Source organism: Macrotis lagotis, chromosome 4 (genome assembly GCF_037893015.1).
Source record: "Macrotis lagotis isolate mMagLag1 chromosome 4, bilby.v1.9.chrom.fasta, whole genome shotgun sequence".
Taxonomy (NCBI): Eukaryota; Metazoa; Chordata; class Mammalia; order Peramelemorphia; family Peramelidae; genus Macrotis; species Macrotis lagotis.
In genome coordinates this window covers 186,882,141-186,899,114 of record NC_133661.1, presented here as the reverse complement: position 1 = coordinate 186,899,114, position 16,974 = coordinate 186,882,141, and positions in this window count along the sequence as shown.

The window sequence follows — 16,974 nt, the reverse complement described above, 5'->3', positions numbered from 1 at the left end:
CTTTTGGTTGAATTCAAAAAATACCTTCCCAAAAAGGAATTTAAAATAGTTTTGTATAATAGTGAATGTCTCATTACTGAAGGTATGATGGACAATATAGATCAGGGATGTTTTAATTTTTTTTTTTTGCAAGGCAGTGGGGTTAAGTGGCTTGCCCAAGGCCACACAGCTAGGTAATTCTTAAGTGTCTGAGGCTGGATTTGAAATCAGGTACCCCTGACTCCAGGGCCGGTGCTCTATCCACTGCACCACCTAGCCACCCCTAAATTTTGTTTTAAAAAAAGTCTAGATTTTTAAATCTAGAATTGGTAGGGTATATGTTGTGGTCCACTCTGGGCAGCCGGGTCTCAATCTATTTCACACAACTCTTCGGGGAGCTCCGCCGGACATGTCCCGCATGTTCAATAATGAAAGTCAGTCAGCCAGTGAGAGATAAGCAAGGAATTTATTGCAGGTATATGCTACATCTCTGACTCACATAGTTGAAATAAGGGTAAATATAAGCCTAGTCCCCTTGTATCAGCATCCCTCATCTCCAGGCCTGTGGAAGTGTAAAGGGCTTGCCACAAAAGGTCTGTATCCTGGAAAAATGTGGAATCTTTAACAAGATAAAGAGAGATAAGTACCAGAACTCCTTCCTGGGACAGTTGAACAATATGAGGATGAAAGGCAGAGGGATAAGGACAAAAGGTCCTTCCTGAGAATATTCAACAAGATAAGGATGAAAGGCAGGAGAACAAAGAGAGAGAAGGGCCAGAGCTCCTTCCTGAGTTCAGAGCACTCTGGTATGGACCTTCCTGTTGTCCCAGGTCTCAATGACTCTCAGGATGAACTCCTCATGGCCACATACTCTATTATCCCCTTACAATTCCCCTTTCTTGTTTAAGCGCAAAGCGCCCTATAGATTCCCAGAAAAGGGTTGTCTTGGAGGATCAACAAAAACATCAGTCAGAACCTTTCTTATGCATGAGATGAGGACTTACATCACAAGGGGCACACACAAGCAAAATAATAAAAGTCCAATACCAAACAATATATACGGTAAAAATACATGCAACAGACCACCAGATTGAGCATGAAAGAACTGATCAGAATCTGCTGCCTGGTCAATATAATCTGCTATTTGGGCTAATTTTGACAATTCTAACGTAACATTTTCCATACTCAATCCATACAGCTGGGCTCTAATAACATTCCATTCTACTTGAGATTCATTATATTGTGCTTTGGTCAAACAATATTGATTATATCTATAATCACATTGTAACCTTTGTTGTAATTCCAAATATTGTACTTCTTCTCCCAAAAACATAGTGGCTTCCTACAATTGATATAATGCTTTATAAAATTGCTCATCTACCTGAAGCTGGCGTTTAATTTCCACCGAAACATTCTGCATTAATTCTTGTAATCCCTGTGCTTCAACTATTTGATTCTAAGTATTAGATATTGACATAGCAAAGGCTGTAGAAGCCACAATGGCTTCTACCAGTAATGTAATGCCCAAAATAACACAAAAAATATATATCTTCTGTTTCTCTGTTGAAAGGATAATATTTTCTCATTAATTGTCTCAAAAATATGATCACTATATGTTCTATAACAATTTTTTTGTTTTTACAATAGTAAATGCATAATGTGGTCATGTTACTTTGAAAACTTTTCTACCTACAGCAAATTTAGGGCCTATGCAGGTTCTTACTAAACAATTCATACAGGTTAAATTGAACACCCCATCAGAATATTTAGTTAATGTAATATTAGATTTTCCTTCTACTAAAAATGCATATTCCTTACCCAAGCATACCCTGGCACTAATAGCAATATTACTAGTTATATTATTCCTTATATCAATATTAACCAATTCAGGCATTCCTTGTACAGTATGTCCCCCAACCAATGCAACAAATGTTTCTATCCCTTTAACCTCTATTCCAGATATATATATATATATATATATATATATATATATATATATATACATGTATGTATATTGCAGTCGAGGATCATTTACTGCTCCTCTATCTTGCATGTCTCTTGTGGTATTATGACAAGATATTAAATATTCTGTATAATTCATAAAGTCTAAAGGTACTTTGATGCACTGATGAGTATGACAATATTTAAAGGGCATGAAACCAGGATAATGATACATAAGTGAATAGAATTACAAGAACTTAACCTGTTTCCTTGATATTGCTTAGTTTCATTCAAGGGTATCTCAGTACCATTTAATCTCCATGTATATAAGTGATATTTCCTGGTGTCAATGTGTATAGAATTCTTATTTGTTTTTACAGCAATATCCCACAAATATATCCTTCCATCCACAATCTGAGTACACCATCTATCAGCAGGTACAATACTTTTAGTGTAATTCCATTCAGTACTCAACCAGATTCCTCCCATTTGTTTCTGCAAGTATACAGGAAATCCTTTAATCAATCCCATGAAAGTCATTGTTTTGTTAGAGTTCTGTATGGATTCATTACTTGTTATTTCTTCAACACTCCCTTCACTGTACATTCAAGAAAGATTTCCATGTAAAATAAATTCTAGCATAGTATCTGTCCAGGATAGTGTTTTCAACCACGGTGGAGACAGAATGAGAGCCCATCAATGATCAGTCATATTAGCCTTTCCTACAGTTAACAAGTGCATCATCATAAATGTTCTTATGAGTATCTTTGTCTTTTATGAGCATGATTCTTTCTTCCTCTTTTGCCTTGCCTTCTCTTTTGTCGATTCTTCCTCAGTTTCCACATTTCTTATTCTTTTTGCAGAAACCCATTTGTCTCCATGATCTGTGGAAACACAAAGAAAACCTGGACCCCATATTAATACTCTGTAAGGTCCATACCATGAGCCATTGAACTCCTTTACCAATACCATAGATTTTATTTTCAGAATTATTTTTAAAGTATTTTCTTTCCAACTGTTTCTTAATTTGTATAAAATGTCTCATGGCTGGAGACAAATTGTCCAATTTAGAAATTTGTAAAAAATTATACATATATATTGCTTTGTCTAGAATTCCTTGTGATAGACGTCCTCTTCCCCTTTCTTGTTTAGTGAGGATCGCCTTAATATTTCTGTTAGCATGTTCCACTATGGCCTGACATGTAGGATTGTAAGGAATTCCACTGACATGCTTTATTCCCTAAAACTTTTAAATTACAAAGATTTCTTAAGACCAATTGTTGCCAAAAATCCCTTCTTATGACTATAAGATTTTCTTCATACTTCTCTTAAATTCCAAAAGTCATATTCAAATTAGTTTTAAATCATCTTCTTTTCAAAAGCCTAAAAACTTTGCAAATTCTTATCTTTATCAGTACAATACTAACTTCTCAGTGCTTTCATTTATAAAAACTTTCTATCCTTACTGACCAACATTTCTTAATATTAAATTCTTATTATTAAATTAAATTCTTAATATTAAAACATTCTACATTCTGGGAATGAGACATTCCCCACAATTTGAGATATCAAAGTGATATGTACTAATTCCTTACCTTTATTGTTTATCATTACTCACTCATTCCAGATTCTTCCCAGATGCATGATCCACATTCCAATCAGTGTAAAATATTAACTTCCTCTTAGTTATTCTAAAGCTAACTCACAAGTCTGTCCTGACTCCCATAACTCTAGAGGAGCCATAAAACATCAGAATCCAGACTCAAACATATTCTTTACAAACCCCTTAATTCAATTTACATGTATCTTTAGAATAGCATACTATAGGATCAATAATAACATAATTAACATTTACCTTACAATTGCTTTCATATCAAACTTTTTACTTTATGGGGTTTATTATTTTTCTAATCAATTCATTACCAAACATTGCAAAAATTACCAATTTAATGCAATTTTAAATCAGCCCAACCTCATATAAACACATATGTCCCTATAGACTTACAGTTCTATACTTTCTTCTTTTCTTATAATGATTTGTACACCATTTTCCAAAGTTCCCAAAAATCCATCTTTTGTATAAAAAGTCAAACCTGCTCAAACCTTTCCATACTTAACAAATGTTTCAAAAGAAACCCCAATTGTCTCTAAGTCTGGATTTTCTTTCCAGTACTTTCAGAATCTCTTACTCAAACTATACCACTCACATTTTTCCACCATTCCTTTTCATTAGCTCTTCTTGACTTTAATTCATACTATTCTGAACTAGAGTCACATAGCTTATACAGCTATATAACTACAGATATGATTCCACTTTTCACAATGCATTTTTCCTTCCAAGGTTTTAATATTTAACATTTCTTGATTACAACTGCTAAAATCCTGGAGAAGGCAGTCATTCAAAATTCCCTTAGCCTAATTAGAATATTCCCTGCCCCTCTTCTTCAAATAGAGTAAACTAAATAACTTTTATAGAGAGAGACCATCCTAGATTCTTTCTGGTGGTCTTCTATTCTTCAACCCTTACATTTCCCATAATTTTCTGTAATAACTAACAATATCTGAATTTATATTGATAAACTCCTGAAGCTCTAATGATGCCATATCATTCTGGAAAAAAAATTAATTATTTAGTTTCCCCTATATGGGCATTTTGGTAACCACATTATACACTTTAGGATTAACCTGACTCTCTTGTCTTTCTGAAATTTATTTTCCCTATTTTCAAATTAAAATAGCATTTCTTTCTATGATTTCTTTGTTTAACATATTTGGCAATATTTGCTGTTTCTTTAACTTCAGTGTCCTTTTTAACACTTACTTTACTAATTCTTCCTGAAGTAGCTCTCCCTCCTGAAAGTGGGAGGGAGAGGGAAACACTCCGGCAGCACAGAATCAAGGAGAATGGGAAAGAGAAGGGAATTGGGGGGGGGGGGGCTCCTCATAATAGTAAAATAACAGGGTGAGTAGTTTGGCCTCAGTCAATTTAACATCAGAATCCATTCCTTTTTTTTAAAAAAAAATAAAAACAAAAAATCCTGGAAGAGGAGGGGGATCAGATTACTCACAGAAAGCAGGCTCAAGGGGAGAGCCAGTGAGGGCATTAGATGTCAGAATAACAAAGAACAGCAATTTAAATGAGGCAACCCAAGGACAATTTTAGGGGAACTTTTCTCCCCATCTAGCAAATCAATAGAAGAATCGAAACACGCAAGTAAACAGACAATCTAAACACATAAAGACAGACAAGGCACAAGCACAGTTTACACAAACACAATAGAATTTTCCAAACTGACCATCTCAACACATATCCACAAACACAGACCAATGGCAAATTCCTGACGTCTCAGGAATGCTGTGAGCTGGTAGGGGAGGAGGAGGCCAAATTTCATCCTCCTGTACAACTTTATTTCTTTTTTCTTTTCTTTTCTTTTCTTTTCTTTTCTTTTCTTTTCTTTTCTTTTCTTTTCTTTTCTTTTCTTTTCTTTTCTTTTCTTTTCTTTTCTGTTCTTTTCTTTTCTCTTCTCTTCTCTTCTCTTTTTTCTTTTCTTTTCTTTTCTTTTCTTTTCTTTTCTTTTCTTTTCTTTTCTTTTCTTTCTTTTCTTTTCTTTTCTTTTCTATATAGTTTTACTGTCTGTTTGGCTTTCTATAGAGAAATGTCGCTCCATTCCCTCAAAAGCATTTTTCACTATACTAATTATCAAGAAATCTAGTTCTTTAAGGTAATCAGGGCATTCTTATTCATAGCTAGTCATCTGTTCTCCTATTACCTGCCATTTATCTTTTGTTATTTCTATATTCTGGGCCCATGGTGATATAGTCTGTATTTTTTCAATGAATGTCCATGAATCTTTTAGTTGTATAGTAATCCCTTGTTTCTTGATAACTTTGTATAACTGTCTGGCCCAAATTTCACTTTCCTCTGGCTTAACCATGGGAACCTATTCCCCATCTTCCCCGCCTACTCAAGTAGCGAAGGTACTTTCACTATCTTCTTGTCCTACTGACAAGGTCCTGGTTCTCTTTCCTGCCCTTACCTTTAGTCCCTGTTCGGGTGCCAATTCTGTTGCGGTCCACTCTGGGCAGCCGGGTCTCAGTTTATTTCACACAACTCTTCGGGGAGCTCCGCCGGACATGTCCCGCATGTTCAATAATGAAAGTCAGTCAGCCAGTGAGAGATAAGCAAGGAATTTATTGCAGGTATATGCTACATCTCTGACTCACATAGTTGAAATAAGGGTATATATAAGCCTAGTCCCCTTGTATCAGCATCCCTCATCTCCAGGCCTGTGGAAGTGTAAAGGGCTTGCCACAAAAGGTCTGTATCCTGGAAAAATGTGGAATCTTTAACAAGATAAAGAGAGATAAGTACCAGAACTCCTTCCTGGGACAGTTGAACAATATGAGGATGAAAGGCAGAGGGATAAGGACAAAAGGTCCTTCCTGAGAATATTCAACAAGATAAGGATGAAAGGCAGGAGAACAAAGAGAGAGAAGGGCCAGAGCTCCTTCCTGAGTTCAGAGCACTCTGGTATGGACCTTCCTGTTGTCCCAGGTCTCAATGACTCTCAGGATGAACTCCTCATGGCCACATACTCTATCTATTAGCCCCTTACAGGTATATGATTATATAACCTGTGAGGATCCTTTTAACTTAGATATTTTTTTAATTTACCTGCCCCTATAGAAAGCCAGTTATGGATTCATAGCACTTGTTTGGTTTTGTTTTGGGTATTTTGCAAAGCAATGGGGTTAAGTGATTTGCTCAAGGTTACACAGCTAGTTAATTATTAAGTGTCTGAGGCTGGATTTGAACTCAGGTCCTCCTGTCTCTTATGTCTGTGTTCTATCCACTGCTCCACAGATTCAGAGAATTTGGAAAAGAGATTCTGAAAAGTAAACATTGCCCATATCTACAGAGCTTTTAAGGGAGTCTGGAAAAGGATGATTTAAGAAGACAAAAAACACAGGGTAAGGACATAGGAAGGAAAACTTGGGGATAAAAGGGACAACGAGAAATTAGTAGAAAGAAATATGAAAGAGATGCCAAAAGGAGTTTGTTAGGGTAAAGTTTGATATGTTTTAGCCTTCATTCTCAGAAAAAAAAATTTTTTAACTTAATAAATTCAATGCTTCTAACAAATAGTCTGAAATGGAATCCAAATGTCTAGGATGAGTGAGGGAGAAAGATTAGCACATGCTCCAAATTAATGACCTGCTGGTACATCTTGAGCTTTTGGGAACATGAATAATCAATGGGCAAAACCTCAGAATGTCCCTAATGCTTCCATAATCTCCAAACCTTACAATTCTTCCCTTGACCTCTTTTCATCTTGGGTTGCAAAATATGCCTAGGGACCATTGTGGACCAACAGCAAGAGGGTCATTTACATGGCGATGTTTGGGGAGGCAGGGGAGCATCATATTCATACCCAATTTAGCAGATGAATTTCTTTAATCAGAGAGCTCAGGTCATGGGAATCTGAGTTCTGGCAACTTAGTCAAAAGGTCTGGGATCATATTCCTTAATCCTTTTCATTTATATAACAAGTTGTACTTTTCAAAAATGTATACACATGATCTCACTGATCTTTCAGATAGTTCTGAGAGGTAGGTGGTATAAGGATTGCATTTACACTGGGGCCCAAAGGTGCATGCAGATTGTCATGTAGCCAGTTAGCCATACTGAGAACTAGATGTTAGGCTTCTAACATTTTATCAAAGATTCTTTTTGTCATTGAAACTGTTGTTTGCCTTTCGATAGATTTATGCTGATTCTTTTTATGATTTCTGGAACTTGGTTGTCATAGATGACATATGAAAGGGGGCAATGAAAAGAATAACAAAATTCATTTGGAAGAATAAAAAGTCAAGAATATCATAGGAAATAATGACAAAACTGTAAAGAAAGGTTGTTTAGTAATATAGACTTTAAATGGGTCAGCTAGGTGATGCAGTGGATAGAGTACTGGCCCTGGAGTCAGGAGGACCTGAGTTCAAATTTGACCTCAGACACTTAATTACCTAGCTGTGTGACTTTGGGTGAGTCACTAAACCCCCATTGCCTTGCAAAAAAAAAACAACAAACCAACAAACAAAAAATGTAGACCTTGAACTATATTATAAAGCAGCAACTATTAAAACAGTAACCTTGTGTTTGACAAGTATAAAGACAAAATTTTGGGATAAGCATTCATTATTTGGTAAAAATTATTAGGAAAGCTGGAATGCAGCCTGGCAAAAATTGGGCATAGACCAATATCTTACACTATTTATCAAAATGGATTTGTGACCTAGATATAAAGAGAGATATTACAAGATAATTTGAAGAACTTGTAACATATTACTTATCAGACTTATGAAGAGGTGAATAATTTGTAAATAAATAAGAGAGCAAGCAGAGTAAAGTATAATATGAATAATTTCAATTATACTAAATTAAAAGGATTTTGTACAAATAAAGCAAATATAGCCATGATTGGAAAAAATGCAGAAAATTGGGAAAAAATTTTATTTACGATTTCTTTGATAAAGGTCTCATATCTCAAATATATAAGGAACTTTTGTCAAATCTATAAGAATACAAATCATTTCCCAATTGTTAAATGACCAAAGGATATGAACAGGCAGTTTTCCAATGAAGAAATAAAAATAATTTATAGTCATATGAAAAATACTGTAAATCATTATTGATTTGAGAAATGCAAATTAAATCAATCTTATAATACCATTTCACACCCATCAGATTGGCTGAAATGTTGGAAGTCAACAAATGTTGGCAGGTAACAAATGTTGGAGGGCTTTGGAAAAATTAGGACAATATCTCTAACCTAACGATACCAATTTCAGTTCTGCTTCCCAAGATTATTAAGGGAAGAGGAAAGGAATTTATATATTCTAAAATATTTAAAGCAGCTCCCTTTGTGGTGACAAAGAACTGGAAATTGTGAGTATGGCCATACTAACTGTACTATCAATCGGTGATCCTAGAAAATCATGGATAAACTTGCAAGAAATAATAAAGATCTTAATTGAACAAAAACAAAAGAATATTGTATACAGTAAGAACAATATTGGGTAGGTTTTTTTGAGGCAATGGGATTAAGTGACTTGCCTGAAGTCACACAGCTATAACTATCAAGAGTCTGAGGCAGATCATCCTGACTCCAGGACCAGTGCTGTATCCATTGTGCTACTAGCAACCCTTTCCTCCCCACTACTACCCTTTGAGCAATATTGTCTTAAGACAACTTTGAGCAAATAAGTCATTTTGAATTTTTAAATTCCAAAATTAACTACAAAGAACATATGAAAGAAGATGTCATTTACATCCAGAAATAGAAGTGATAAATAAAAGTATATATAAAATGATTTTACATATATAAATATATACATAATTGTGTTTAATGGTAGCCATCTCTAGGGCAGGGGAGGGGGAAAAATTTACATGGACAACTTTATCATATATTTAAAAGGAATAGCAAGTTATATGTAATAGATTTGCAGTTTCATGTGCAATCACTTTTTTAAATGCTTGTTTTATTCCATAAATTAAAAAATAAGTAAAATTTTAAAAAAGAAAACAGAGGGCAGCTAGGTGGCAGGTAGAGCTAGGTGGCACAGTGGATAGAGTACCAGCCCTAGAACCAGAAGGACCTGAGTTCAATTACAGACTCAGACATTTAATAATCACTTAGTTATATGACCTTGGGCAAGTCACTTAAACCCCCTGCCTTGCAATAAAAAGGAAAGGGCTAGCAATTCCAACAAATATCATGGAGAGGAAAACATAAACTTTGGACATAAAGACGTATGTATGGACATACATATGTGTGTGCATATACATACATACATATACACACACACATACATATATGTAAGAGACTTTTGAGGGTTGCAGAGAGGTCACTGCAGGCTTGGGAATGACCTAATCACCCTCTTGCCCAGGTTCTCCCTTGGCCTAAGCTTCTGGGTCGGCTCTCTGGATCTTCTTATCATTTCTTCCAGTTTGGCACTTTCTGAAGTATTGTATTTAACCCTAAACCAAGTGATAGCATCATTGTGTGAGAAGTACTAGCCTGAGGAAGTAAACTTTACCACTAGCTGGAAAGATTTGTTTGATTTGCTAATTGGAGAACACACGTGAATTGGGGTAAACCAGGGACTAAGGATATTTAAGCTAAGGCATTTGGTAAAATAAAGGAGAACTTGTTGATCTTTGTCTCGTGCCTCTTCAGTGTTTGTCTGAGACAAGTATTAGTTATGAGTAAATGATAAGTTAGCCAGCAAGGTATATATGTAGATAGATAGATAGATAGATAGATAGATAGATAGATAGATAGATAGATATCAAGGTGGTTTATAAGGAAGGCCACTAGCAGTTGGAGCAATCAGAAAGGCTTCATGCAGAAAATGGTGCTTAAGAACATCAACTGGGAGATGGAGTGTCATAAATGAGAAAGAGAAGACCAATTGGGCAGAATTACAAAACAGAGAAAGAGAATAGTGTTCAATAAATTAGAATTTCAATAAGAGCATAGTGTTCAATAAGATAGGCTGAGACCAAGTCATGTAGGTATTTCAAAGCTAGTAACTCATATAGAGCCTGTTGCTCTGTAAGCAGCTAGTGGCAAAAGTGGATAGAATACTGTACCTGGAGTCAGGAAGACTTTAGTTCAAATCTGGTCTCAGACACTTCCTAACTGTGTGACCCTGGGTAAATCACTTAAGAGTCAGCCATGACTGAACAACTGTAAAGTTTCTGCAAACTCTGAGATCTCTGTGTAGATCTCTTCCATCCTATAAGTATGCAGAGTTTCCTTCCCAGTTGAAGTGTAGGATCATATATCCATCTCTATTAAATTTTATCTTTGAGCAAGAGAGAGTTTGAGTCTATGACTCTATACATTCAAACTTCATTATCTTTCATTAAAAGATTTGGGGAAAAAGAACATAGATGAAAAATGTGAAGAGGGATTGAACAAAGTATAAAATATAAAGGTGCTTCAACACTACATATGACTTTGATAGTAATTACTGCCTATTCATGTGGTGACATGTAGCAGATGAACAGTCAGTGATTTTTTAAAATCTTGCAAAGACACTTTAAAACAAATGAACAACACAAAAAGGGAAGCCTAGAAGGAACATGAATTTTGGATGTGGGTTCAAATTCCAGCACTAACCTGAGACCTTAGACAAAACATTTATCCTCTGGGCTTAGGTTTTCTCCATTAAAAAAATGATGACATTGGAGTAAATGATCTCTAAAGTTTCATCTCTCCTTCTAGGATCCTATGGTACTTCAGGGCTTAGGAAATGTCTCTATTGAGGATTTATGGAAAGGCATGGACTTTAAGACAGACCAAAAATGGGAAAATTTACAAGGGCTGAATTTGTTTAAGATAAATGAGTAAACATAGAGAGGAAATTACAGATCTATCAGTGAAGCAAGATATCCTCCCTCTGAAGGTCTTGACTTTCTAACAAATAGTTTTATCTCCCCTGTGTTAAAATTAGCTATTATTCAATAGCAACCAAATGTTGGGGTTTTTTCCCTCTTTGACAAATAATCCCCAGACATAATAGACAGTTTGAATATACTCATGCCTAGGCATATAGTTATTCTTATACACAAATACACATTCACATACACATACACTTAGACATGTACACATAAACAATTCTTCCTTTACCTAAGATTTATCAAGTCTTTTGGGGTATGATGAGGTGTTGGTAGGATACTAGTGCTATGATACATTTTTCAGTAGTGAACTGGAGGAAAGAGTCAATTTCCACAGATAATAATAATAATAGCTGAGTTTCATTTTACTGGAATTTATCATCCTTAACTTGTTGGTTACTCTTTTTTCAGGAACTGCTCCCCTCTTATTTATCTATTGGACTTCCTGCTTGGACCCTTGACTTTCAATCTCTGCTCTGCATTCAGCCTTCTACACAGCTGCCAAATTGATAATCTTCAAGCATAGATCTGACCTTGACATTCTCCCTTCCAAAAACCTTTAATAATTCCCTATTGCTTTTATGATAAAAATCTGATCTCTTGGGTTTTCATTAAAAGTCTATTGGGATGGGGCGGCTAGGTGGCACAGTGGATAGAGCACTGGCCTTGGAGTCAGGAGTGCCTGAATTCAAATCCGGCCTCAGACACTTGATAATTACCTAGCTGTGTGGCCTTGGGCAAGCCACTTAACCCCATTGCCTTGCAAAAAAAAAAAAGCAACTAAAAAAAAAGTCTATTGGGAAGAGAGTTTGTTGGGTTATTTTAGCTTTTGCAAGGCAATGACAAAGAAAAATAAATCAATGATATTGATTGAGTTGAACTTTTTTTGTTTTATTTAAGGCAATGGGTTTAATTGACTTGCCCAAGGTCACACAGCTAGGCAATTATTTAAGAGTCTGAGGCTAGATTTGAACTCAGGTCCTCCTGGCTCCAGCTGCCCCCTAATTGAGCATTTTCTATGTGCAAGGCACTGAGGCATCCTAGAAGATATGAAAAAAGTACAAGATACAAAAATTACCTTTGGTAGTTATAATTTAGTTACCCTGACCTCAAGGAGATAATACTTTAATGGGGAAGGCAGCATGCATTATTTTTGTTTGCACCAAATTATATACAGGAAAAATAGGAAATAATTGCTAGAAGGAACTAGAATTAAGAGGGATTGAGAAAGGCTTCCTTTCAAAGATAGGTTTTTATTTGAGACTTAAAGGAAGTAGAAAGTTGGTAGGCAAATTTGAGGAGGGAAAGCACTGACAACCAGAGAGTGGAGTGTTGGAGTATCTTATTTGTGGAACAACCAGGAAGTCAGCATCACTGGATCAAAGAGTACCTGGATTTGAAAGGTAGGAGGCAGCTAGGTTATGAAGGATTTTGAATACCCAACAGCATTTTATATTTGTTCCTAAAAGTGATAGAGAACCATTGGAGTTTTCTGAATAGGGGAATGACATAGTTGAATCTGTGCTTTAGAAAAATCATTCTGGTGGCTAATTAGGAACATGGATTGGAGAGGGAAGAGAATTGAGGCAGCCTAAACTCACCAGGAGGCTATTGCAATAGTCCAGGCATGGGATAATGAGGGTCTGTACTAGACTGGTTGCAGTGTCAGAGGAGAGGAGAAGGCCTATAGAAGGGATGATGATGGGGTGAAACTGACAGACTTTGGCAATAGCTCAGATATAGAGGTTGAGAGCGAAGCAGCTGAGACCCCGAGGAACTGGGAGGATAATGCTGCCCTCTACAGTCACAGAAAATTGCTAACACAAAAGTATAATATTAACTGCCATCATCCCTTAATCATCCTAGTAATATTAGAATTTCAGAAATATCCTTGATTTGACTTCTTCCAACTAGGTGGTTCAGTGGATAGAGCACTGGCCTTAGAATCAGGAAGATAAGAGTATGAATTCCCCCTCAGGCACTTGACTCTTATTAGCTGTGTGATCTTAAGCAAGTCACTTAACCCTGATTACCTCGCACCCATGACCATCTTCAGTAGTCCTGATTCATATTTGACACTGAACCCAGATGATTCTGGAGGAGAAAGTGAGACTGGTGACTTAGCATAAATGAACACCTTTTTTTTTTTTAACATATCAAGGAAACTTAAGATGCCACTCAAGTGAAGACCTAGAGTTAGGTCTTTTTTCTAAAAATGAAGGACAAAAATTATTAATATCCTTGAATTCCTACTTTTAAGATAGTGTCAGTTAGGTTGGATTGAGATATACCTTAAATTCCCACCCCAGAACTACAGCCAGAAAGTAGCTCCTGATTTCAGAATGAAGCTATTTTCCTTGCTTATATTGTCAAAGTTGGTGGACATCTCATGACCTTGCTATCTCATACTACCTTCTACCCCTCCTAAAAGTAAAGAACCTTTTCAAGGATTGAGACACTCTCTGTGCTCTGCACTCATGGGACATCCCCCAGGGTGACAAGTTTGCTATCTGTTTTTTTCAATTAAAGATGCTTTATTCCTCAATTCATGACTTTGATTTATTTTTGGACTTGACAACAGTAATAGGAATAGTAAGAGGGGAAGAGTTAGGGGAAAAGAAAGTGAATTTTGGATGTGTTTAATTTATATTTTATAAAACATGTTTCCTATATTTATCTTAAGATAACTGGAGATCCAGTTTGAGACAGCTGAAGGGCAATTGGAGAGGCAAGATCAGAAGTCAGCTGAGAGGTTGGGGTAGCAAAGATAAATTTGAGAGTCATCAGCACAGAGATGATAATTAAATCCATGGGAGCTGATGACATCATCATCACCATCTTTATTATTGTTATTATTTCTGATTTGGTTATCTTCCTCTTCTTTCTCCTCCTTCTTTCCAGCAAAGAGTGGCTATTCCAAAGCACTCTAGGATTTGCAGATTATTTTACATATGATATTCCCTTTGATCTTCATAACAAGCTTGTGAAGGAGGTGTTATTATTATCCTCATTTTTAATTCTCCCCTTTCTTGACCTTTCTTCAGTCTTTGACACTGTCACCTTTTTCCTTCTTGATATTCTCTTCTCCTACCTGACCATTCCTTCTCCTTTACTTTTCATCCAGGACATACTGCTAATCATACAGGTCCCCCAGGGATCTGTCTTGGACCCTCTTTTCTTTTTTCTCTATACCATTTTGCTTGGTGATTTCATCAACTCTCATAAATTCAATAATCATTTCTAGGAAGGTGATTCTCTAATCTGTTTAAACAATCTTCTCTCTAGACTTCTTTTCCTGCTAACTGCCTATCATACATCTCAAATTAAATTTATTATAGACATCTTAAATTCATCATATGATACTGAACTCATTATTGTAACCCCCCCGCCAATTGCTCCCTTCTTCCCATTTCCCCTAGTATTGTTGAGGGCTCCAGCATTCTCTCAGTCACCCAAGTTTACAAACCTACCTGCTCTCTCAATGCCTTCATTCAATTTGTCAATTCTATCATCACATCTCTCATATACACCCTCAACTCTCAAATGACTCCGTATCTCCCTACCACTTCCAGGATCAAATATCAAATCTCATTTGACTTTTAAAGATTTTTATAACCTGGCCCCTTCCCAATTTTCCAGTCTTTTATGGAGTCCAAAATTGTCCAACTTAAAATGAAAGAAAATGAGACAGAGCTCTGGGTCAATGGCACTTTATTAAATGGTCCATGGCCCTCTCTGATGAAGAGGATCACAGATCTGCCTCAAGATTTGAGATGTCCCCTTCCTCCAGGGCCTTACAGTGCTTGATACCTAGACAATATAGATGAAACAAACTAAAAAAACCAAAATCTACCTGGTTAATAGACTTTGCCCTTGGCCCTCCACAAAGGCCTAAAAAAAATGCAGTTTCTCATTCTCTGAGTTAATGAGCAGACCTTGACAGACTCATCTTGATCTTTCAAGAGGTCAGTAAGTAGATTCATACTTGGGCTGATAAATAGATAAAAATATCTACATGGCTTGATGAGCTAGTAAAAATACAGATCTCAGACTAGCAACTAAGGTCACTTATTGGCCAAATGTCTTGGTTATCTCCCCATATTGGGCAATAGAAAGATGAGAATTGTAGGGGCAACAAAAATGGCAGTAGAACTTTGCATGTCATTGAGGTACCTCTACTTCCTGGGCTGGTTCACCTTAATTAGAAAAAACAAGGGTGGAGGTCCTCTAGTTAGCTTCTTATGATTAAGCAAGTGAATTTACAATCTGCAGTTCACAACTCTGGAGCCTAATATACAAAACTTATACTCCCTATTCCTATGGAATCATATTAAGCTGATTAGTATTGACTGGAATAAAAAAATGGATCCAATTTATTATCACACTTCTTACATCTCACTACCCTCCACGTATGTTGAGATCTAATGACACTTTTCTCCTAATGATCATAGAATACACTTCAAATCTGACTGAATTCATTTATACTGACTGTTCCCCATATCCCATATTCTCTCCTTCCTCCTCCTGACTTTCTTGGCTTCCTTCAAGTCTTAACTGAAATCCCAACTTCTGAAAGAAATCTTTTCTGTTCCCACTTAATGCCAATATCTTCCCTCTATAATTATTTCTAGTTTATCCTTATTTATAAATTTCTTGCACTTGTCTCCCCAATTAATAGTGAACTTGAAGGCAGAATCATTTTCGCCTTTATTTTATTTTACCTCTATAATTATCTCCAGTTTATTTGGGGTATATCTTGTTTATAAATAATTATCTGTGCATCATCTTATCCATTAGGTGTTTCTCCTTGACAATAGGATCATACTTCTTAGTATCCTTGGCACCTATCACCACATAATATTGTGTAATACATGCTTAATGATTTGACTTTTACCTATAAGGAAACTGAGACCGAGAAAAATCAAATGACTTGCCTAGGGTCACATATCTAGAAAATTTCCTAGGTAGGATTTGAACTCAGGTTTTCCTAACTGTCTAATACACTGCTATATTGTTGTTATTTGTCCTCCATCCTTGAAGAGGACCTGTGACATCAGGAGGCTGATATCTTGAGTTGCAAGTGAATTGGATTTAAATCAGGGTTATGCAAAGTCATTAATCTCACTCTCCTCCAGGCTTGTCTGAATCAGGGGCAAGACAGGGTCAGGATGACTGGAGATGACCCCAGATGCAGTGGGGAGACCTTGGTCTTTTTAAACTAAGTTCTTTCCCAGGTCTCACTTTAGTCTAGGGCCACCCATTCATTGAATGAAGACTAGGTAAGAAATGAAGCAAAAAGCAAAATGACCTACTCAATGAAAATCACACTGGTAAGGGGACCCCCCCCACACACGCACACACCTCTTCACCCCCATTGTTTCTGGTCTGAACAGAATCAATCACTATTTACACTCATTCTGAACCATCAAAACTTAAACAATGACCAAATGGAGCTTGAGCAGAAACCTATTATCATCCAATCAGTAAGAACCAAAATGATATGGATTTAAAGCATGATCAAGTAGCTCTATTTGAATCGCAATAGGTTTTATCAAAACCTGGTTTTCCAGAGCTGTATTTAAAGAAATTAT